The 12,048-nt window shown below is 43.7% G+C and overlaps 1 long non-coding RNA gene across 1 annotated transcript; it reads left to right on the forward strand.

Moving 5' to 3' along the window:
• Positions 1-5,313: 5,313 nt before the first annotated feature.
• Positions 5,314-10,597, forward strand: LOC139059166 (uncharacterized). The gene is made up of 4 exons (XR_011513973.1): positions 5,314-5,391; positions 6,358-6,426; positions 7,490-7,570; positions 9,981-10,597. It is a non-coding gene; the product is annotated as an uncharacterized lncRNA (long non-coding RNA).
• Positions 10,598-12,048: the final 1,451 nt, after the last annotated feature.

The following is a 12,048-nucleotide window of genomic DNA, read 5'->3' on the forward strand; positions in this document are numbered from 1 at the left end:
GCAACAAGGTGCAGAGTGAATAAAAAAGAAAAAAGGAAGATCAGCGCAGCTGAGGAATTTTTGAAACTTTCACACAGCAACACAAATCTCTGAAAAGAAAAAGGACATCTAGTTGCGAAAAATATCTAGCTCGTGCAAATAAGCGTTATGAAAGCTGAGTTTTCTGTTGTGTAAAGTGTAAAGTGAAAAGTGTAAGGCTGTATCAAAAGGTATCGCGAGATGATTGATCTCACAGACCTTACACAACAGTAAACAATCTAGAGAATAAGTAAAAAAAATGCTTGCTATTGTGCGTGGGAAACTCATGACTTAGGTGTTCGCAGCATTCAAGATGTCGTTGCACCACCTTTGCATACAAGATTCACTGAAGACATTGTAGGGTGAAGTGAAATTTCGACTTCAGACTTTTCCGCCAGAGTCCAGTCACGGGGAAAAAGACGAAGCACACATAAGTAGTTCTTATGGATTGTGAATGCGAAAGCAATGGTGTTAAATTGAACAGCGTTGCGCGGTCCTTTGAGTACCATAGCGGTACGTGCTGCCCGAGCCAGGAACAGCAGCATCACCCTGCAATGCCATCGCCGCATGCCACGGAAGCGCCGTTGCTCATCGGGCGATGCGTCGCGGCGTTGCCCTCACCCTTCCCGTATCATTTGGTGCGCTAGCACCGCAGCTAGTGTTCCCTATTCGCCCTTCTGCCAATGCCTCCCAGATAGCATAAGTAACGTGCACTTCGATCCATGACGTCATGAATCGAAATCCGACTGGCATAAAATCGAATGAGGAAGTTCGCTAGTAAGTAAGGGCAATTTGGATGTCCCCATTTTAGTCACGCCAGGCTTCACAATGCAAATTTCAGTCCAACTATCATGGCATCACAAAGGAAAGTGCACATGCTTGTTATCTAGGAGGGGGTGGCTCTGCTCCGTTGATGAGCGCTCGTGCTGAGAGCGAGGGTGACATGGAGTCAGGGCGACACCCTGTTCTTTCATGCAATAGTTGACGCACTTCAGCGGCAGCACATGCCCCATTTCGCCCGCTCTGCTCCGTCGAGGCGCAGCTCTTGACATGGCGCCGCAGACAATGGGTACAGCATCGATGCGAGCGATTCACGTGGCGTCGCAGCCAATTGCAATGCGTGTTTAAGTGACATTTCGCTGCTACAGACGACGGACGCCAGCGTCTTTTGCTCAATAGTAGTCCAACACTTTCGCATCAATAAAAATATAGGAAAAAGAGACTAAATTAAAGTATAGAAAATGTTACGTCCCCTCATGCTAAGTTCACGAGCGTATTAGTGATTCAAGTCCCAATTGCACACCGCTTTGAACCTTGGGGGTTATCTCGGAAGCATGAAGCACGGCGTTGTGTAGCACCCCGCGGAATGGCTTGAACAGGCATACCATTGGTAATATTGACGGGTCATTCAGACGCTTAAGGGCTACATCGTCTACAGCTACATCGTTACAAACGTGGACCGCGGAAACATAATCATGACTCGTCTTAAGGCGTTTCCAGGGAATGCGTGCACTCTAAACACTAGGAAGGGTATCGCAGGAGTGAAGCGGCCGGTTCACTCTTCAAAGCGTCGTTTTACTCTCGCAAAATGTCGAGGAGAGTGAAATGCATTGTTCACTCTGTCACCAAGGAGAGAGTGAAATGTGCTTTTCACTCTCCCCTTCAGAGAGAGAGAGTAGAATTACTCATGCGGCAATAGAGAACAAAACGTAGCGTAATCTTCTGCTTCAACTGTAGGTAGCTGGCCCCGAACATGGCAATGTATCATTCATGCACGCTGAGCAAAGAACACATCGTTTTGCTTCTAAGATGATGATGCTGTGTGGTGTTTTGTGGCGCAAGGGCCAGGTTTGGCCAAAGAGCGCCATGACAAGTGGTAATGTTAACGATGTATTATGGAAGATGTGATTTGGCTGTAAAGTGGCCTAAAAATAGTCGCTGTAAAGTGCGTAAAATCTACGTGCTATAAAATTATGGCGATGACTAATGACGAATACTATGAACATTAAAATCCATCGTAAAGGAATGATGCATTGTTTAAAATGTGCGAGATGTTAAATTGATTACAGCACTACTGCCTCGCCAGAGCCCTTGAACCACAAGGGCCTAGAGGCATGTGCTATTCAAAATACTTATCGCAGCGGCATCCTCTGAAGAGAGGAAGCGCTACGAACGTGTGGGGCTAATAATATGCAACACAACATCTATCAAAAATCCTAGGACGGCGTTGGTGTCAAAGAGTGGTTCTGGGCCAAGTAACATAACAGGATGAAGGGGGATGTGGTGCCGATATGCTAAGAGAAAATGTTTTTTTTCTTTCGGATTCGGCTTCCCGACACTCCAGTAGGACGTGGAGGACGGTCAGCCTCTCCCCGCATCTACCACAGGTTGGAGGCTCGTTTCCCGTGTGTAAGAAGTTGTGTGCCAAAAGTGTGTCCTATTCTTAGACGGCAGAATAGGACATCTGTACGGCGGGATTTTGTTACAGGAGGCCAGAAACCTAATTGTGGCTTTATTACATGCAGTTGCTTCTAAGAGAACAGGCCGCCGCAGTTCAAAGGAACGCGTAGCGCGCGCTCTACTTTTTCACTCGGATTTGCTCCACCGGGCGCGCGCGCTCAAGATCGCGGAACTACACAGCACCGGAGAAAGGTGATCTGTACAGCGCGCTGCACCGCCGCCGCGAAGGCCAGCCAACGGAGATCGTATGTCAGCCATCTCGAGTCGCTACGAAAACACGACAGTCGTTCGTCATGCTTTGGATATAACAGCAAATCCTCCACGGTAAGTGAATTCTAACTTAGGTGCACATTCTCCGTATATGTCCTGCTATCGCCAGGAAGTCGTCGCTGCGCTTAGCCGACGCGATTGACAAAGGACTAGGCATACGCGCTGTGTCTCTCCATGTCAATCGAAAAAGCCAGTCGTCGCGATAAATGCATGTGATTTTATCACGTTGCCGTTGTCCGTAAGAGCTTTCAAGATCGCAAACGCTGCCAGAACTATGGTATGTTCAATAAGACGCCAGGCGAGAGGACGCTTAAAATGGTTCGTTCACCAGCCCGTGATTCCGAGCCTATGCGGAGCGTGATCAGCGTGCGTTTTGTGTGTTTGAATTTATTCAGTTTAGCAGTCTACTGTGTACGGAACGCTGTTGAACTAAGGAATCACATAACCGAAGGCGTCATTTTGCTGGCAGCATGCTTTGTTTATAAATAAACCGCGCGCTTCACGGTGTCTCGCGCAGGGGGAATCTGCGACCACTGAAGTTACGTGCAGCATCAGTGCTAGTTAGAAACTTTGCCGCAGGCATTCAGCTGCATGCTGCAAGAGGTCAGTTGGGCGCGTTATCTTGAACTTACTGAAAACGCATGAGGAATCCATGTTTTATGCTGAAAAGAGTATGAACCCCATATAAGCGATCTTGCGCGCGGCAGCTACAAGCGACGCAATGGAGAGGGCTGTCGCGTTCGCTCGTCGCCTACAAGTCGTACTCCGTGCGAGCGACGATATTGAGCGACGCCTCCCCGGTGTTGCCGGCATGAGGGCTGCAATCACGCGTGACGCGTGCTTTAGTAATTTACGTTGATGTATTTTACTAAAAAAGTAGCATAAAATATTTCCGGAGGTCTTGCCGTTGGTTCTTATCCATGCACGTATAAAAATTGAATCATTTGCTCGTTCCGCGCTACAATCGGTAGTATTTGAGCGATGTACATCTAGTTCCGGCTTCGTGCTATTGGCTAGTCGCTCATAGCACTTTCGGGCGACGAGCGATGATTTCTAGATTTCCAGAACCGAGCCATCTGTTCAAGCGACGGCCCGTTTTGTCGCTCGTCGCCGTCGCGCGCTAAATCGCTCTCACAGTGTTTATCCCTAAGACTGAACTGTTTTTGCTCATGTATTGAAATGGTGTGATTATAGGTAGGTCTGGTTTTGTCTCCTGTTGCGGTGTTCATGCATGGTGCGAAACTGAAAGGATGTTTATGTCTACGAACTCGGTGAATTGTGGAGCAGCTAGTTATGCATCGGCATCGAATATAACGGCTGCTGTGTGGAATTACAATTGCAAGGGCGCTTTGCATACGCTTATTGTTTTGGACATGCCTGTGCATTTGCTTATATGAGTTGGCGTGTCAGAGTTATGTCATATGAATAGCTAAATCAGCCTTCCTTTGGGGGTTACAAGCGTAATGTGTGCATTTTGCTATTTGTGTGCATTTTGCATGGCAGATCAAAATGTGTTTATCGCTTGAATATTTTTAATAGAGAAATAAAATATCAAAATAAAATGTTGCTTTAATTCCGTGTTACCAGTCTGTCGTACACAGAACAATAGGTTGGTGTAATAAACCAATAACTGCGGTTTAACTGCAACATTTACATGCCTTCAAGAATCTCAAATGCTAGATTTCAAAGTGCAGCAGTAGTCGGGTCTGTCAAAAATGAACTCCATTGTGCACCTCATACATGAAAACAAGTTCATGCCTTTTAGTAAGCTTAGATGCAGGTCGCAGTGAACTTTCTTGTTAGTATTGAAATGTGGGTAAGCTTGCCATAGCAAGCCTCGTTGCCCTTTTTTATAGGCACATCCATATATCCATTGAACTGAAGGACAATATTTTCATCCCTACTGAGCATCATGTTGCAGCTATAATCCTCAAATTATGGCTTCAGCAGTGGCACAACCAGGGATGGTGCGGGGGGCACACTGGGCACGTGCTTAGGATGTGTCACAAATGGTGTTTGCGATACACCAGGCTCATGACAGACCTATGATGTCGGAAAATGACCAATATTCTATTCATTAGCAGGAGTATTCTAACATTCGTGCCGAACGAGGATGAACTGTCCGGTATTTCTTTTTTGTGTAAATCTAAAATTGAAGTTAATTTAGCAGTCGACTGTTGCGGTCATTTGGATGTTTTGCATGCATTTCACTAAAAAGACTAACCCCCGTATGCAGAGATGCAACTTAAGTCGAAGCACATGCTTGACTTGATCCGAGTGACGCCTATCGGGAACGCGCCGAAGGAAACGCAGTGAGCGTCTTTGGGCACGTTAACGCCAGGCGTCATCTAAATCAAGTCAAGCATGTGCTTCGACTTAAGTTGCATCTCTGCATACGGGGGTAAGAGCTAAGACTTTCTTTTATTGCCATGGCCTTGACTGTCTTGATGTTGTTTTGCACCATGCCCTTATGTTGACTTTTGCATATGATATTTTTCAGGCACCCGCTTTATATAACTCAAGAAGGCAGCTGCAAGGACACGAGGATGTGAAGGAGCCAGTGCGGCGCGACTTCACGTAGTGCAGAGGAGCCAATGCCAAAAAATCAAAATACATTGCCATGCAATTTGGACAAGAAAACTAGTATGTGGGTATATTGGGTGTGCCATTTGAACAAATGTAACCAAAATCAAGATACAGTATGTTACACCAAGATGAAAATTCTCACGTGCTCCAGGCAGTCATCTTAACATGGTATATTTATGTAATGTCTCCGATTGGAAAGTCAAATCAAGTATGTTCTCTGGAGACAAACACATAGCAGCAAGTGTCATTGAAAAGTAAGAAATGTGTTTTAAAAAAGCTGATTAGTTCTGAGAGGTGACTGCTTTTTGTCTTGCCTCTCAACAGATACATCCATGTGATAAAAAAATAGTGGTACAATGAAATTGCACATTTGCTTAGTGACATGATACATACTTGCAATGAGCACGGTGCCTGTGTTTACTATAAAAAGCAACAGCCCATGCTTGGTTAGGTTAGGCCCACTACAACATGCAGGCATGGGTGATTGGCGCTTTTTTTATTTCTGTGTCGTAAGGTTTATTGACGTGCGTATAAATGGAATGGCACGCAGTATGGATAGTACAAAAAGAAGGGGGGGGAGGGGGCAGATATATGTAGCTCACTGTCACAGGGCACAGGGCAAAGGAAATCCGTGTTCAGCAACCATGTTAAATGCCATGTACGTAAATTTTACAACGCTACTCATTCGAAGCGCGCACAGGTGCATACTGAAGAAAAGTTTTCCAGGGTACATAATTTAGTGCGTAATTTACACTAATTTTGCTCTAACCACAAGACATAATAATTTGAATATACTGCACAGAAAAACCTAGAGCGAATTGAATTGTATGTCAGCTTCGTGTGTATACATATAGTCGTTCCTATGCATTAGGTTTTTCGCGTAATGCATTACCAGTTGACAGCCTATCTTATGTGTACTCTGTTTACATTACAGTTTATTAGTTTACTCATTTGTTTTGCAACTTATGAAATGCCGGTGTATATATATTTCCAACATTTGACATAACCCTGTATGTTTTGTAGGGACAACCCAGGACGTGCATTTCTCAGCACCCAGTCAACTGCCAGAAGTGGCTCGAACACAGGCCACCAGTAAGCGGACATCAGTTGCAATTTTACATTATGCAGTTGGCTGCTGCCTTGTACTGAGGCTTTTTTTTTAATCAGATGGTGGTGTCGTTCTAATGTACATTTTGACCACAAAGGTGCGATCATGTCTCACAGAGGCATATATGGTTGCTATTCTCTGCGAGGGACGTGTTCTCGTGTTCGTGAAGCATTTGTGTTTGGCAGTATTGTCGCCCAATGAGTCAGATATAAACACTGTAACTCGCCACTGCTGGGAAGTAGTTGCGAGAAACACAATATATTATGACGCTGTAAAGTTATTTCATTAATTCGAAGGAAAATTTTGCAGCAGGAAAAAAGATTGCTCTTCCAGGTAAACATGTCTTTTTCTCACAAGTTATTTAACCAAACCGTGGATGCGGGAAATTCATGACTTATGAATAGATTTTAATTCATCCTTTAGTAATGCTTCTAAAAGAGACTAGAAATAGCATGTGACTACCTCTCCAATCAGCAGATCATACACTCACAGTCATAAGTGGTAGTTCCATGCAGTCTCGCACTCTATATAACCTTTCCTTTCAGCAGCATTGGAACTGGCGGCTGCGTTTTCAGAAGGAGGAGTGCACTTGGCACTGTATATGTATGTGTGAATTCGGTTTTCTTTGTATGTGTCGGCTCACTGACACAAACAGTGTAAAAATCAGTTGTACCATGAGGCTGATGACGCCTTCTGCTGCTAGAAATGCGGCACTTCATATTTTATAGTACTGCATGACATTTAAATCAAAACTAGCACATAAGATGATCAAGAAAACTAACCGTTGTTATAGCTGTTTTCCTCAAAGAAAGCTTGTCCTTTATGGACTGTGTTAATCTGAGCTCTCCACCGATGTTTCAGTAGTGTTATCCCTTAGTGAGTGAGAGATTGGGGGCAATTAATCGTGTTATTCTTTAAGTGGTGTCCTAATTATGTGTATTTGTTGCAACAAAGTTGTCTAGGTTACTTTATTGTGTAGTGTAAAGCTTATGAAACCATCAGCAACTAGTGAGTTGCTAACATGCATATGCATTTGCCACTATACAGGTGGCACTGGGCTGTACCACTGCAGGGCTGCGGAAATTGCCAGCACCAGCGGCTTCGCAACAGCTGTTTCACAGCATGTCGGTATGTGCTAATTTATAGTTTTGTTGGGATGAGTTAGTATTATAGACCACTGCTACTCTGTATTGTGACAGATCCATATTATAAGTGATGTAATGGGCACAGCGAAAACATCTGAATGTTTTACCATGCTACATAAAAAGGCTCTCCTTTTCGTCACTGGAGCAGGGGAGAAGAGCATGCAGGCACTCCTGAATGTACATATTATTCAAAACATGAGAGAGACATATATATATATATATATATATATAGATATATATATATATATATATATATATATATGTATATATATATATATATATATATATATATATATATATATATATATATATATACATACACACACACACAATTAAACTAAAATCAGGCACATTCCATCTTTCATTTTGAATTGACTTGCACAGCGCAAAAATACAACACAGATCACAGAGAAGCCCGCATGTTAACAGGTATGATACACACAATAATTCAACAGATTTGATATTTCAGGTGTGCTATTTTATGCAAGGGGGAAGGGAAAGGGGGTAAAACCAGAAAAAAGAGTGGAGTGGAAAATAAAGGAATCATGCCAAAAAGCATGAGAAACATTGTGCAGCCAGGATCGCCAGCAGGACATCTAAAAAGCACTGATAAAATTACATACAGGGCAACCTTACGTATTGTTTGTTTCAATCAACTCAGATCACATGCAGCCATTACTGCAATCAAGTTGTTTCCTTATGTCATGAGGGAATGATGCGGGCCTAAAAAACTGTTTAGAGCTGAAGGATTATGTTCCATGCTTGCCTCATGACCTGCTTTTTATCATATTATTATCAGCTGCTTATGTTAGGGACAAAAAGTAGGACTACGAGCTTTTTCCTAATTCGCCATTTCACACAGCATGTCTTTGTGACTATATGTACATGCAGATGATCCATAGATGAAAAATATTCAGTACATTAGAATCTCATTACAAGATACACTTGGTTGTAAGAGACATCTGAAAATGGTTTGGTTGGTTTGCCGCATTAACAACACTGTACACAAGAGTCACCTTTGTTACTAACGACTTTTTAAGTATTCACTACTTCGAAGGGACACAACCCAGACACATTCACTTCATGCACCTTGTGTGCTCCGAAGGGCGTAAAGATCACGCAATCCTCACACAGGTCAAGTGCGCATGTCTCTTTAGCATGAACTAGAAAAGGAGGGCAACGAGGACAGTGCAGGGCAGAAAGTGTCGACAGTTGAAGCTGACGACCGTTTAAGAGCACCTCAAAGGCACTGCGAGCAACAAGGCTTGCAAAGTGAAATGTTTAACTTCCAGAAGTTAGGGAGGAAGCTAACACAATCTACAGGCACTAAAAAGCTGTGAATGTCTTCTTTAAAGGGCCCCTAAACCACCGAGGGTGAAATTTAGTTGCGATGTTGCAGTTGTACATGTTAAGGCAACGAACACGTAGCCACGAGAATTTTTCAAAACGGTGCAGTAATAGTGGAGCTTCGTGTTTGATTATCGAAAAGTAGTCCCCGCTCATTTTACTCTTTGATCTGGTACACGCCATCTGGACAGTATCGTCTTTTCCTCGCCTAGTACACCTCCAAATGTTACGGGACAGGCCATCACCAACGAGCTCTGTTGCTGCCGCGCAGGCCCGTCATCCTGCGAGGGGTGGCGCTAATGACCTTGCCAATACAATGGAACTGTATAGTGACTCTAGTTAAAGAGCCTCATAGGGAGACCCTTCTGTTGGCGTTTCTGTTTTTTGCCCCCATTGGCTGCCCACAATGGCATCGCGAGCAACGCGACGAGGAAGAAGGAGTGTGTATTTGCTTGCAGGCCTTGCCGGCAGTCGTACACTTTCGTTCGACCAATCGACAGCACCGGAAACTGGTGACCTCTTCAGAGACAGCCTGGTGATGTCAGGACAAATTGCGGGGTGCAGGATAGGTCCAGAGAGGTGCACGGGGTCATTTTCGACATATTGTGGTGCTCCCACAGTGCTACGCACTGTGGCATTTGGCATCGTCAATTGTGACGGCATTCTGATTTTGATGCGCAGGTTTACTTGAAATGTTCAAAAAAGATCAAGGAGTGGTTTAGGGGCCCTTTAAGCCACCCTGAGCAATTATTCCTTCAGATATATCTAAACATACTTTAGTTATGATGCATAATAAGGTGATCTAGTCTGGCTCCTCAGTGTTTTAAAATTTTTGGTTTCGAGAGACATGTTTCCCGTGCCTCTTGAGTATCTCTTCTAATGAGACTTAACTGTAATGTACGCACACAATTGTGTAACTCCTCCTGCAAGTATTATTCCTTAAGCCTGGTCACTGATGTGCAAAGCTTGTGGTTAAGTTTTGATGTCCGTACTATTTAGAGCTATGTTTATTAATTCAGGCTGTTCTTATTGGTTCTTCGATGCAGGAGACAATGCCTACGAAATTATTGGCCCTGATGACGAAAGCCCTCAAGGGGCAAACGACATCTCTGTTGCAGAAGTGAGCCCGATACCACCTGAAGTTACCATGACAGGTGGCACGGCAGCAATAGATACAGAGACGGCCATGTCTACTGCAGCTGCTACAGTGTACGAGGCAAACAGCAGTGTGTCAGCATCAGCAGCAGTGTCAGAAGGAACCGCACCAGGCCTGGTAGAGCAACATGTGTGCTATCACTGTGACTTTTTTTGTAGTGCATACAACTCATTTGCTCAACATACAAAAGCTTTTCACCACGACTGTGAGCCAGTGTGCTTGTGCAGCAAGTGCAAGACTAAGTTAGGTGTTATAACACAGTACAAGCATCACTTTAAAATATGCAAACATATTACAGTTGTTGCATCCCCAGCCAGCCCACATAGCGGTAACATCGTGGAACACATGGTGGGACACACCTGTTCCCCATTAGAAGATAGTAGAGACTGTCAGTGTTGTTGCTAGATTAACTGGTCTTTGTAGGCAACTAGAAGGACAACACAGGTGTCATAAGATTGTTGTTTATGTTGTTGTTGAAGAGGTAAAAAAGAAGTTTGATGCAGCTGAAGTGCCAACTGATATTGAGCAACTCAAAAACAACCACCTGAGAAAGCAACACCATCGAAATTTGGGTATCTATGTGCCGCCAACTCTGGTGAAGATGGCATAGGACAGAAGTGTGATGAAAATCACACAGACACTGCTGTTCCATCACTGGTCACAGTGAGCACTGACTTGTAGGGCAAGAGAGTCAACTGAAACGAACATTATGGCATAGTGTCATGCTCCCATGTGACCACTTTCCATGTTATTTTGCATGATACAGCTCAACCTCCAGAAGAGTGGGAAACAAAGAAGTTTCTCCAGAAGAGCTCAACCTCCAGAAGAAGTGGAAGAGTAGTATCACTCTGCGGAAGAGTACTAGCAATCCCTGGCGGTGGGGTAACAAAACTCTGTCAACAGGAGTTGACGTACTCTCTCTCAAAGAGGGTCGATCTACTCTCGAAAAGAGAGTGAAATATGGGACAAGCCGCTATTCCCTCAAAGAGAGTGCCCGGCACTCCCTTTGTTTTTAGAGTGTGGTGCTCCGATGTTTGGGAGGTGCACAGTCAGAGCAGCAGACGAGGTTTCACAACCATAACGATATCATTAATAATGGAAATCCTAATATTAATAATAATATTTTAAATATTTTTCTTAAGAAAAAACTACTTCAATATCAGTGTCACACGAAATCTTGTTTTCAGGCAAACATGGAATTGCATGTTCATGATTCGATGCACATTTCGTGATGTGTACGCGTACTTGTGCTTATCACGTGAGGTAAAGTAGAATGCGTACCATTGTTGGTTTTAGAGGCCATAGAACTGAGAGTTTTGAAGACCCTGTGAAAAGCTTTTATTAGGATGCCTGTTTCAAAAATATCTTGCATGCATTCTTAAATTGTTCTAGGATGTACACTGTTGTGTTTACGCGCGCAATATTAGGCTATATATTACTGTTAAAATAAGGCATACGCATTTTCCCCAACATTTTGTGGCGATATTTCCTTCATACATCTCCTGTTTACTTTCACTTTACATTTCAATGTTGTACGAAAATATACAAAATTGCTCTGTTACCGCCAATATGGTCATCAGTAATTGCAACTAAAATTAAATATTGTCCTTCTACAGTTCATGATCCTACGTTGCGTAAATACGCGAATCGATGGGTTTGGAGGTATGATGCGTAAACTTTCAGCGGCATGGCTACACACTATAGCCGAGTATTTTTGTAAAGGAAACAAAGATTCCATAATTAGTAGTGCTTCTTTTATGCTTCCGTTTTCACTGGCCGCAGCATATTTTTTGCACCACCGCAATATGTTTCCATCCACTAGAATGGTTTGTGATTCGTGTGGCTTATTCCATTGGTTAATGCCTGCCAGTCCCAATCTTGTCTTCAGACAGCCAAACAATACGTTCTGGACAACTCACTGGCCTGCTGTGGTCACATAATAGCTGCAAAGCCAACAG

Source organism: Dermacentor albipictus, chromosome 1 (genome assembly GCF_038994185.2).
Source record: "Dermacentor albipictus isolate Rhodes 1998 colony chromosome 1, USDA_Dalb.pri_finalv2, whole genome shotgun sequence".
In the NCBI taxonomy this organism is placed as follows: domain Eukaryota; kingdom Metazoa; phylum Arthropoda; class Arachnida; order Ixodida; family Ixodidae; genus Dermacentor; species Dermacentor albipictus.